The sequence below is a fragment of the Coregonus lavaretus genome, assembly GCF_964263955.1.
Source record: "Coregonus lavaretus genome assembly, chromosome: 14".
Lineage (NCBI taxonomy): Eukaryota > Metazoa > Chordata > Actinopteri > Salmoniformes > Salmonidae > Coregonus > Coregonus lavaretus.
Genome location: NC_140001.1, coordinates 34,578,159 through 34,590,601, shown reverse-complemented (window position 1 = coordinate 34,590,601; position 12,443 = coordinate 34,578,159).

The window sequence follows — 12,443 nt, the reverse complement described above, 5'->3', positions numbered from 1 at the left end:
GACACACACTCCAGGGATTGAGGATGGAACTTCAAGTCAAGCCAGACACCTCTCACACACTCACAAAGTGGTGGAGAACTCTTTCCACGCTTTCCTTTTTCTGAAATCCCCCTGAAAACACAAACTCCTCCACTAGTACTTTAAAGTACTTTTAAAGTGCCTTGAAGTACACTTCTCTGTCAAAGACAGTGCCCAATTGAAAGACAAAGGAGGAGGTTGTGTGGAAAACGGAGGTTTGACAAATCAATTGTCTTGCTGACTGTACCTTGCAATCCTTTCAGCGTGAGTACATTTACAGCTGTGTTGCTGACAAGGTAATTAACATGAACAACTAATTCTGACTCTAATATAATTAATCCTAAGTGGAGGAGTTCTGTATTCAGTAACAATGACAGAAATGTACCTCCTCTGCAATGAAGCTACTGACATACTGTAACAAGTCTGCAGGTCCATGAAGGAACCTGTTGGTTCAAAACATGAATATTACTCTGTCATAATACGAGGCATTACTGTGAGATACCATTTGCTATTGCTATACGAGCAAATTGGGGTCCTTCTGGTACCATAGGCAAACCCTGTTGGAGACAATCCATTTGCCAAGGCACCATTCCAAACCACTGCCAGTTTGCCATAACCCAAAACCACAGAATTCTCAGACAAATCTAGACCTTACCACTGGGATGAATGTCATAATGTAGCGCTTCCTATTTTATGTGTTAAGAGAGGAACATTATTGGTGGTAAAACACATTTGATGGTTGAACTCTGGCTTAGATCCATTTCGGCCATGGGCATCTTCCTAGGTGGATAAACAGCCCCCAGTCTATTCAGTGTGTTGTTGGACCCCCTTTGTCTATCCCAGACACAAGCTTGGTTAGGGCTAGGACCCTCCCCAGGGGCTATAGTCACTGATACACAGTGGTATCACAAGCCCCTCTGCCTGAGAGGGCTCAGTCAAGGGATATCAATGCCCCAAGTTGTCTTTATCCGGAAGGTTCTGCATACAGAGAAGAATGCCGCAATATCCTGGATGATCAGTGTTTCTGCGCTCATTTACATATCCATATAGATTATTTCAGAAGAAAAACCAAACATTACACACATAGAAGAAGTTGCAATATTGTGAAGATACCATGTGATTTATGTCTTCTACAGTAGTCTATGTCTTGTTCCTAGAAAACGAAGCGTGAGTATTTCCATAGACTAGTCAGTCCATAGACCTTGAGTTGTAATGTGTAGTCTCATATTTACAGAGCAGGATGCACCTCAGACAACAATGCCCCCTCCAAGACCCTTTCACATTCCTGTGGGACCTATTGGCGGGCTGGGGACTTAACCTCTGGAGCTCACCACTCATTGTCTGCTCTGCTCCTCCCCCCCACTGTCTCTGCAGACCCCCATAGTATACCCCCATTTTCTCATTCCCGCAACATTTACTTTCTCAATAATCTCCTTCTCAAGAACTAGTATTACCACTTTTTCTGCTTTATTAGCTTCATTATGAATCGGGATTAATGACTGCTGGGGCATGTGGGTTTGTCAATTAATTAACCTATAGGTAGTGGAGAGTTCTTTGATATCTTAAGTGTTCTGTGGTTATGCCTCTCTCGTTGAATATTCCCTGTTAATATCATTGTTACATATTCAAGATAATGACTCGTACGAAACTTAGACAAGTCAGTCTACTGGGTTCCTTTGAAGTTTTGAGCCCTTCCTTATGTCATAAATTGCATTAAACACATAATGTAAGTCGTTGGTAAGTATTCTATGATCCTCATTATTCATTCATCCATTCAAGATGGCACATCATTAAGATTGGGTTTGTGTACAGATCTGTATGTTTGTCTCCCACCTGTGCCCACCAGGGGAAACTAGAAAGATGGGAGAGAAATACAGTATGTTTGCAGTGGAGGCTGCTGAGGGGAGGACAGCTCATAATAATGGCTGGAACAGAGCAATTGGAATGGCATCAAACACATGAAAACCATGTTTGATGTATTTGATACCATTCCATTAAATCCGCTCCAGACATTACCACCAGCCCGTTCTCCCCAATTAAGGTGCCACCAACCTCCTGTGAAGTTTATAGCTACCTTTCCCATAAAATGCATTAACGTCTTCCATAATGCTACTACAATCATGTCATAGATAGTATAATTGTACAAATAAACATGAAATTGGCATGTCACAGCTAATCTACAGGCCCTCTGTCCACCGCAACACGGCCATAGAAGACAAGTGGGGAGAGGCCATAGAAGGCAAGTGGGGAGAGGCTATAAGGGAGACCCGGCGCCTGAAGGAATCAGTTGGAGGGTATTTGATTTCGATAGGCGAGACCATTTTTTCAATGGGTGTAATAATAAAGACCACAGGCAGCTCATGAGTTTCAAGTTTGGGGGAAGATGACTATTTATCCTACCATTTCTACCGATCTGCATGCCATTTATGAATATTTATATATGCACATTTTCATGAAACAGTTTCATTTCAATAATAACGTTTTGTTAATCATAAAAATCTGAAGTAAAATGATAATCTAAAAGTTACAACTCAACTATGGCAAGAGCACTAGCATTGATACACTGTGATCCCGTTGGTGGCTAAAGTAATGAGAGCATAGAACTCAGAGATAGCCTATAGGCCAATGCAGCAGTAGGCTTATAACTTCCACCATCAACTAAGTAAAATACATAGGCCTAAAGCCCACAAATAAAAACATCCTGATGAAAATTCTGGTACTTTCAATCACATGAATCTCTCTTCTCCACCTGTCTGCCTCCCTTTCTATCTGTCTTGACATGAGCTATTGCTAGTGAAGTTCAACATCTGATCAAATCATCACATGGTCCCGGCCGAAGCTGTCGCTAACGAACTTGCAACATTGTACCAACTAGCCTATTCCGGGCCCTCAAAGTTTCCTGCGCCAGTGAGCTTGGGACAGAAAGCTGTTTATTATGATGTTTCCACTGGATATATGGGATCATCAGATCATGATATTTTGCTCTTTCACTCCGAGGCCTGAAGATTATCGAGGCCGGGAGTGTTGGAAAGAGGTTTTAAATACTGAGGAACTATCATTTGCAATGGATGTAAAAAAAAAAAACAGATTTTGTTGACTTGTGTGAGGCGAAGAAAAAATTAGTGGTGTATGTGCTGAGACAATAATAAATAATACATTGCCAAATAGACACTTTCCTACATATGCATGCATTCTGGAGAAGCACCAAATCTTCGCCACACCACCCCCCCTTCTTCTTGATGCAATATTTTAAATTATACTCAAGACACATTATATTCACAAATATTTGAGACGCTTTTCACTGACAGCCGCAACTCAATCAGTTAGACCTATTGCCACGCGCACTACCCAAATTGCGGGCTTCCCAAACACACTTGTAAAAAAAATTTTTCAAAAGCTAATGATTCAATGTGGCTAAGTCATGCTCCCTGGTGAAGTATTTTTAATGATTTGATTTAGACAGGAATAATTATAATTTTGGCGAAACATCAATCCAGCATCCTATTGCAAAAATCTCTGAAGCTGGAGACTCTTATCTCCCTCACTAACTTTAAGCATCAGTTGTCAGAGCACCTTACCGATCACTGCACATGTACACAGCCCATCTGAAATTAGCCCACCCAACTACCTCATCCCTATATTGTTATTTATTTTGCTCTTTTGCACCCCAGTATCTCTATTTGCACATAATCTCTTGCACATCTAGCATTCCAGTGTTAATACTAATTGTAATTATTTTGCACTATAGCCTATTTATTGCCTTACCTCCATAACTTGCTACATTTGCACACACTGTATATATATTTTCTGTTGTATTTTTTGACTTTATGTATTTTTTACCCCATATGTAACTCTGTGTTGTTGTTTTTATCGCACTGCTATGCTTTATCTTGGCCAGGTCGCAGTTGTAAATGAGAACTTGTTCTCAACTGGCTTACCTGGTTAAATAAAGGTGAAAAATAAAAAACGTGCAACCGCAAACTTTCCTTTCCAATTCGCAAGAGGCTGAAACCAGAGATCTGAATATAATGACGAGATGCTCATGTCTCTGCCCTAACAATGGGAGTCTTTGTCCCAAAGGCGGGAAGGCAGGCGACAAGCTTAGGTCTGCATATTATTCCCATAGAAACGCATTGGGTTTATACTGGACAGATTTTGGCGAGTGAGTCTTCTTGCTTCACGTCGTCCTTTCTGCTGAAACTATAAAACCGGAGAACGCATCCGTGCGAGCGAAACAGCGCCCATCTATATGTAGCCCATGTATCTGATGATGTCTGGACAGAAATAGTATGACATACCACACTCATTTGGTCCAGACAGCATCAGGTACTTGGTCTACAGTTACTAAGACAGAGGGGCGCTGTTTCGCTCGATCAGATGCTGCGTCTTTCTGTCGGCACGCGTCTCGGTCAAATAAATCAGTGGTTCCCAACCATTCTTTCCGCTCTTTTACGCTGCTGCTACTCTGTTTATTATCTATGCATAGCCACTTTAACTCTACCCACATGTACATATTACCTCAATTACCTCGACTAACCGGTACCCCCTGTATATAGCCTCCCTACTGTTATTTTATTTTACTGCTGCTCTTTAATTATTTGCTATTTTTATTTTTTACTTACAGGACCAGTCAAAAGTTTGGACACACCTACTCATTCCAGGGTTTTTCTTTATGTTTTACTATTTTCTACATTGTAGAATAATAGTGAAGACATCAAAACTATGAAATAACACATATGGAATCATGTAGTAACCAAAAAAGTGTTAAACAAATCAAAATATATGTTATATTTGAGATTCTTCAAATAGCCACCCTTTGCCTTGATGACAGCTTTGTACACTCTTGGCATTCTCTCAACCAGCTTCATGAGGTAGTCACCTGGAATGCATTTCAATTAACAGGTGTGTGTGTGTGTGTGTGTGTGTGTGTGTGGGGGGGGTGTATACAGAAGATAGCCCTATTTGGTAAAAGACCAAGTCCATATTATGGCAAGAACAGCTCAAATAAGTAAAGAGAAACGACAGTCCATCATTACTTTAAGACATGAAGGTCAGTCAATACAGAACATTTCAAGAACTTTGAACATTTCTTCAAGTGCAGTCGCAAAAACCATCAAGCGCTATGATGAAACTGCCTCTCATGAGGACCGCCACAGGACTGGAAGACCCAGAGTTAACTCTGCTGCAGAGGATAAGTTCATTAGAGTTACCAGCCTCAGAAATTGCAGCCCAAATAATGCTTCACAGAGTTCAAGTAACAGACACATCTGTGATGGAGTGCTGCATCAGATGACCTGGCCTCCACAATCCCCCGACCTCAACCCAATTGAGATGGTTTGGGATGAGTCGGACCGCAGAGTGAAGGAAAAGCAGCCAACAAGTGCTCAGCATATGTGGGAACTCCTTCAAGACTGTTGGAAAAGCATTCCAGGTAAAGCTGGTTGAGAGAATGCCAAGAGTGTGCAAAGCTGTCGTCAAGGCAAAGTGTGGCTATTTGAATATTCTCAAATATAAAATATACTTTGATTTGTTTAACACTTTTTTGTTTACTACATGATTCCATATGTGTTATTTCATAGTTTTGATGTCTTCACTATTATTCTACAATGTAAAAAATAGTAAAAATAAAGAAAAACCCTTGAATGAGTAGGTGTGTCCAAACTTTTGACTGGTAGTGTATCTATTTTTGACTTAACACTGTTTTTCTTTTCTTAAAAACTGCATTGTTGGTTAAGGGCATGTAAGTAAGCATTTCACTGTAAGGTCTACACACCTGTTGTGTTCGGCGCATGTGGCAAATAACATTTGATTTGATTTAATTTGATTTGTTCGGTTAGTGTGCCACCAATGTTGCTTTGCCCAGAGTACCACTGAAGTACCACCTCGTGTGCATTTTACCAGTAAGTCTATGGTCTCATGAGTCTTCTCAAGTACCCCGTGTGGATAGGCCAAGTACCCCCAAGGGTCCTAGTACCCCTGGTTGGAAACCATTGAAATAAATGATCAATATTTAAATATTTTATTTGGAAGGGCAAGGAGGTACTGTAGGGCTGGCCAGGCCCCCTAAGGCTCGCCCATAACGCCGGCCCTGCTATAAGGACACTCCTGACCTATAAAACCAACATCTAAAACTGACTCTTACCTTAACCAAACCCTTATCCCTAACCTTAACCTAATACGCCTACTTCTACTATCATCTCTTCAAGGTCACACAGCCCCTAGTTAGTATCATCCCTGTGGTGGGCTAGTCATCTCTGAAATGGAGCCTTGTCCAGAGTCATATGGTTCTGAACCATGATTATGTTCACTTCTAGTTTCTCCACATCTAAAACTACATCCTTTAATGCAGGGGTCCGCAACAGGCGGCACATGCCTGTCATGCCAAATAGTGTCCCCCGGCCAAATAGTGTCCCCCTCTACGTCACAATGGGATTCGATGAGTTGTAGCTTCTGTTGCTAGAATTTGCAAAAATCTGTCCGGATTACGTAATGAACCAATGCGTCCGTTGCTATGCTGGTTGCTTGGCTCTATTTTACCTCGTAGTGGTCGCGAAGGAAGGAGGACGCCGGCAGTTCTATTTCACCTCAGAAGCGCTCGCTTAGTCCGCGCAAAATTATTACCTCAGAATTGCTCTCGAAGGACGGTGTCTTTGACGGTGGCAACCTGCTGACTACCTGCTGACTACCTGCTGCGTCAGAGGACTGGAAAGAGAACACTCTTTCTTTACCATATATTTGTCTTTAAGAAAATATTGCTAAATAGGAAGAAATAATATATGGTGTTTTATTGACATTATATTGACATTGCTAGCTACTTATTTACCTCAGCCTGCCTAGTCAGCAGTTTTATTTAGCTAACGTTATCTAGCTAGCTAACTGTTATTGTAGCTGCTTTCTGTTTGTATGTAGCTTGCACTTTAATGGCATCCCTCGAGGAGATTTTATTGTATCTTTCCAACCAGGCGAAGTACTATGAAGGCACCACTGATCTCGACAAGAGGCGCAACATTCGTAGGGGGGCAGAGAAATTCACAATTCAGGGTAACGTTAAGAAGTTCATTTCTATTACTGTTACTATTAGATAACTGGAACGATGTATGTACAACCATTTAACAACCATTTTCCATCTAGCTAACGTTAGTTGGTCATCTACATGTCGCTAGCTATACAGTTGAACTCAGAAGTTTACATACACTTAGGTTGGATTTATTAAAACACTTTTTTCAACCACTCCACACATTTCTTGTTAACAAACTATAGTTTTGGCAAGTCGGTTAGGACATCTACTTTGTGCATGACACAAGTAATTTTTCCAACAATTGTTTACAGACAGATTATTTTACTTATAATTCACTGTATCACGATTCCAGTGGGTCAGAAGTTTACATACACTAAGTTGACTGTGCCTTTAAACAACTTGGAAAAGTCCAGAAAATGATGTCATGGCTTTAGAAGCTTCTGATAGGCTAATTGACATCATTTGAGTCATTTGGAGGTGTACCTGTGGATGTATTTCAAGGCCTACCTTCAAACTCAGTGCCTCTTTGCTTGACATCATGGGAAAATCAAAAGAAATCAGCCAAGACCTCAGAAAAAACATTGTAGACCTCCACATGTCTGGTTCATCCTTGGGAGCAATTTCCAAACGCCTGAAGGTACCACGTTCATCTGTACAAACAATAGTACGCAAGTATAAACACCATGGGACCACGCAGCCGTCATACCGCTCAGGAAGGAGACGCGTTCTGTCTCCTAGAGATGAACCTACTTTGGTGCGAAAAGTGCAAATCAATCCCAGAACAACAGCAAAGGACCTTGTGAAGATGCTGGAGGAAACATGTACAAAAGTATCTATTTCCACATTAAAACGAGTCCTATATCGACATAACCTGAAAGGCCGCTCGGCAAGGAAGAAGCCACTGCTCCAAAACTGCCATAAAAAAAGCCAGACTATGGTTTGCAACTGCACATGGGGACAAAGATTGTACTTTTTGGAGAAATGTCCTCTGGTCTGATGAAACAAAAATAGAACTGTTTGGCCATAACCATTGTTATGTTTGGAGGAAAAAGGGGCATGCTTGCAAGCCGAAGAACACCATCCCAACCGTGAAGCATGGGGGTGGCAGCATCATGCTGTGGGGGTGCTTTGCTGAAGGAGGGACTGGTGCAATTCACAAAATAGATGGCATCATGAGGAAGGAAAATTATGTGGATATATTGAAGCAACATCTCAAGACATCAGTCAGGAAGTTAGCGCTTGGTCACAAATGGGTCTTCCAAATGGACAATGACCCCAAGCATACTTCCAAAGTTGTGGCAAAATGGCTTAAGGACAACAAAGTCAAGGTATTGGAGTGGCCATCACAAAGCCCTGACCAATCCTATAGAACATTTGTGGGCAGAACTGAAAAAGCGTGTGTGAGCAAGGAGGCCTACATACCTGACTCAGTTACACCAGCTCTGTCAGGAGGAATGGGCCAAAATTCACCCAACTTATTGTGGAAAGCTTGTGGAAGGCTACCCGAAACGTTTGACCCAAGTTAAACAATTTAGTAGGCAATGCTACCAAATACTAATTGAGTGTATGTAAACTTCTAACCCACTGGGAATGTGATGAAAGAAATAAAAGCTGAAATAAATAATTCTCTCTACTATTATTCTGACATTTCACATTCTTAAAATAAAGTGGTGATCCTAACTGACCTAAGACAGGGAATTTTTACTAGGATTAAATGTTAGGAATTGTGAAAAACAGAGTTTAAATGTATTTGGCTAAGGTGTATGTAAACTTCCGACTTCAACTATACATTTGGTTATATGTCTGTCACATTGAGGTATCTAGCGATAAATTAACCCTGATCAATCAAATGGATAGGTGTAAGCAATTATGGTAACTCCAACTGCCCTTAACTAGGTGTCTTCGCTAGACAGAGAGAGACCCATACAGAGAGAGAAAGGAAGAAAGTGACGGAGGGAGAGAGACAGGTGGGAAGAGAGTGAAAGATGGAGAGAGAGAGAAACAGAAAGAGAAAGACAGCAGTGCAAATTTACTTAGACTTTAGTATTTCAACAACTCTTGTCTTCCAACTTGTTAGGCAATCACATGTACCGATGGGGGAAGGATGGCCAGCCACACAGGAGGGTGATTTTCACTAAGGAGGAGTCGGAGGCCTTGCTGACAGAGATGCATGCTGGACATTTCGGAGTGAAGCGCATGATTGCCAAAATCAAACTACGCTTCTTCTGGCGTGGGATTGTCAAGGAGGTGGACAGCTGGGCAAGTGAAATAACCTTTTGTTTATCAATCACATGCTATTATATCTGAAATTATTATGATTTCGATGAATGTCATATCAGAGCGCACACAGTGTTTCAATTTGTCACTGTGCTTATAGGTCAGAACCTGTCTAGCCTGCCAGAAGTTTGAGAGGGTGAAGACTGTGGCACTGGAGTTGAAGCCCATCAAAGTTGTTTCACCATGGCACATGATCGGTAAGTGTGTCACAATTCAAATATTGCATTGATAAGTTGTTTTTTAATGGTTGCTTTATTTGACCACAGCAGAGTTCAATATTATCAAATGTTTGTGTCAGTATCCTTACAAATATGAAAACTGCATGCTGTATGACACAGATACCGGTAAGAATAAAGTAATCTAATCTCTAACACTTTAAATGTTAGGGGTGGACCTCATCGGACCCTTCACGAAATCCAAGAATGGCAACCGCTGGTGTCTGACGGCGACCGATTACTTCACCAAGGGGGTGGAGACAATACCCATTAAGGTCAGTAAAGGAAGAGAATGTGCTTAACTCTAAATTCCCTTCTGTAACCCATTAAAAAGAGTGCTTGAAACCAAAAAAGCGATTTTCATGTTGTATGATACCCATCAAGGACAAGACTGGCGAGACCACCTCCAAGACGATGATGGACATCTTCAACACCCACGGTGCTCCTGAGGTCATCTTGAGTGACCAAGGTCATGAACTCTGGAACAAGGTAATAATATTATAGGCTATATTCTGTCACCAACTATATAAATAGCCAAGTTTATTTACTGATGTGCGATTTTCTTTAGACCAACAGAGCCTTGTTCGAGGACTGGGGGGTGAAGCACCGGGTCTCTGCTGCATATCCACAGACCAACGTTTTTTTTTTTTTTTTTTTTACAATTAGTTTGTATTGTTTTTCCATGGTACATAATCAGACAGATTTCAATATCTTACATTGTCAATAGATATCCCTTTCCTACCCCCTCCTCCAGGTTTGGATGAACGGACAAACCAGACCCTCAAGACTGCCATGGGCAAGTCCCAAGACGGGTACCAGGAACGGTGGGAGGACAACCTGAAGGTAAATATCTTTGCACACAACAGCAGTATCCAGGCCTCCACCAAGTACTCGCCCTATCGCCTGCTGTACGGACGGGAGCCGCAGCTGTTGACTGAGGTAAACAATGCAATTGTATATACAATTATATCAAATGATTGCATATACTGCAGTCATTCAAATTTGTGATTGACTTAATGTGTTAGTGCAGGGGTGTCAAACTCATTTTAGCTCAGGGGCCACATGGAGGAAAATCTATTCCCAAGTGGGCCGGACCGGAAAAATCATGGTATATATAACTTAAAAACAACAACTTCAGATTGTTTTCTTTGTTTTAATACGATCAACATACAACATAAAGCTGGAGCCTGAGGACAGTGTGTCCAAAATAGTACAAGCACAACATCACTATTAATCATAAAACACGTCAAGTTTATTTGAAAATTCTAAAGAAAAAGAACACACAAACACACAATGCCTCAGTGATTAACAGAACTGTTTCACAGATCACAGAACTATATCAGGGTGTCATTTCTCAGGCAGAAATGTAGATAAAAATAATGAAATCCTGTTCCCCAAACAAGTGCAAGAACCACAGAGTCAAGAATAGGTTAAATATACAAATAAAATCAATTAAAAACAATAGCACATCAACATAAAAACATATAAACATAAAGCTGGAGCCTGAGGACAGTGTCCAAAAGCACAACATCACTATTAATCATAAAACACCTCAAGTTATTTGAAAGTTCTGAGGACAAAGAACACACAAACACACAATGCCTCAGTGATTCACAGAAGTATATCACAGATCACAGAACTATATCAGGGTGTCATTTCTCAGGCAGAAATGTAGATAAAAATAATGAAATCCTGTTCCCCAAACAAGTGCAAGAACCACAGAGTCAAGAATAGGTTAAATATACAAATAAAATAAAATCAATTAAAAACAATAGCACATCAACATAAAAACATATAAACATAAATCTGAAAGCGTTGCTCAAACTCCCGTAACAGTCCCGTTATTTTATCTTTGAACCGCTTCATGTCTGCCACATGTTGGGTCGCGCACACATTTTTCAGACAGGGGAAGTGAGCTGCATCACCACCGGCAAGTTGCGTCTCCCACAATGACAGCTTCAACTTGAAAGAACGTATGCTGTCATAATACTGCGTGACAACTTTGTTGCGCCCTTGCAGCTGTTTGTTCAAGTTATTCAGGTGCTCTGTAACATCCACCATAAATGCAAGGTCCGGCATCCATTCTGCGGAATGAAATTCTAACACTGGTTTGCCCTTTTCTTCCATGAACTGTTCAATTTCTTCTCGTAATTCAAAGAAACGCCTCAGCACAGCACCTCGGCTTAACCATCTTACCTCAGTGTGGTATGGCAGGCCATAGATGTGGTCTTTCTCTCTGAGAAGGCTGTCAAACTGACGGTGATTCAGGCTTCTGGATCGGATGAAAATAACAGTTTGGATGACCACCTTCATGACGTTATCCATCTTTAATGACTTGCAACACAAAGCCTCCTGGTGCAAAATACAGTGAAAAGTCAAAAAATCACGTCCTCCATTTGCAGATTGCACTTTCTCTCTGAACTTTGTCACAACGCCTGCTTTTTTCCCGATCATTGAGGGCGCACCATCTGTAGCCAGGCTGACAGCGCGGGACCAGTCCACTCCGACCCTGTCCAGCGCGCCGACGAGTGCGGTAAAAATATCAGCTGCTGTCGTTGTATCTGTCATCGGCACCAACTCCACGAACTCCTCGGTGACGGTCAATGTGTCATCAACTCCGCGGATGAAAAAATGGCCAGTTGTGCAACATCTGTAATGTCCGTGCTTTCATCAATTGCAACCGAAAACGCAATAAATGACTTTACTTTTTGCTTCAACTGGCTGTCCAAATCCACTGAAAGATCGGAAATCCTGTCTGCAACTGTGTTTCTTGTCAGGCTGATATTTGCAAAAGCCTGCCGCTTTTCAGGGCACACAATCTCCGCTGCCTTCATCATGCATGTTTTTACAAATTCACCCTCACTAAATGGTTTTGAAGCCACTGCGATTTCATTAGCAATGAGGTAGCTAGCTTT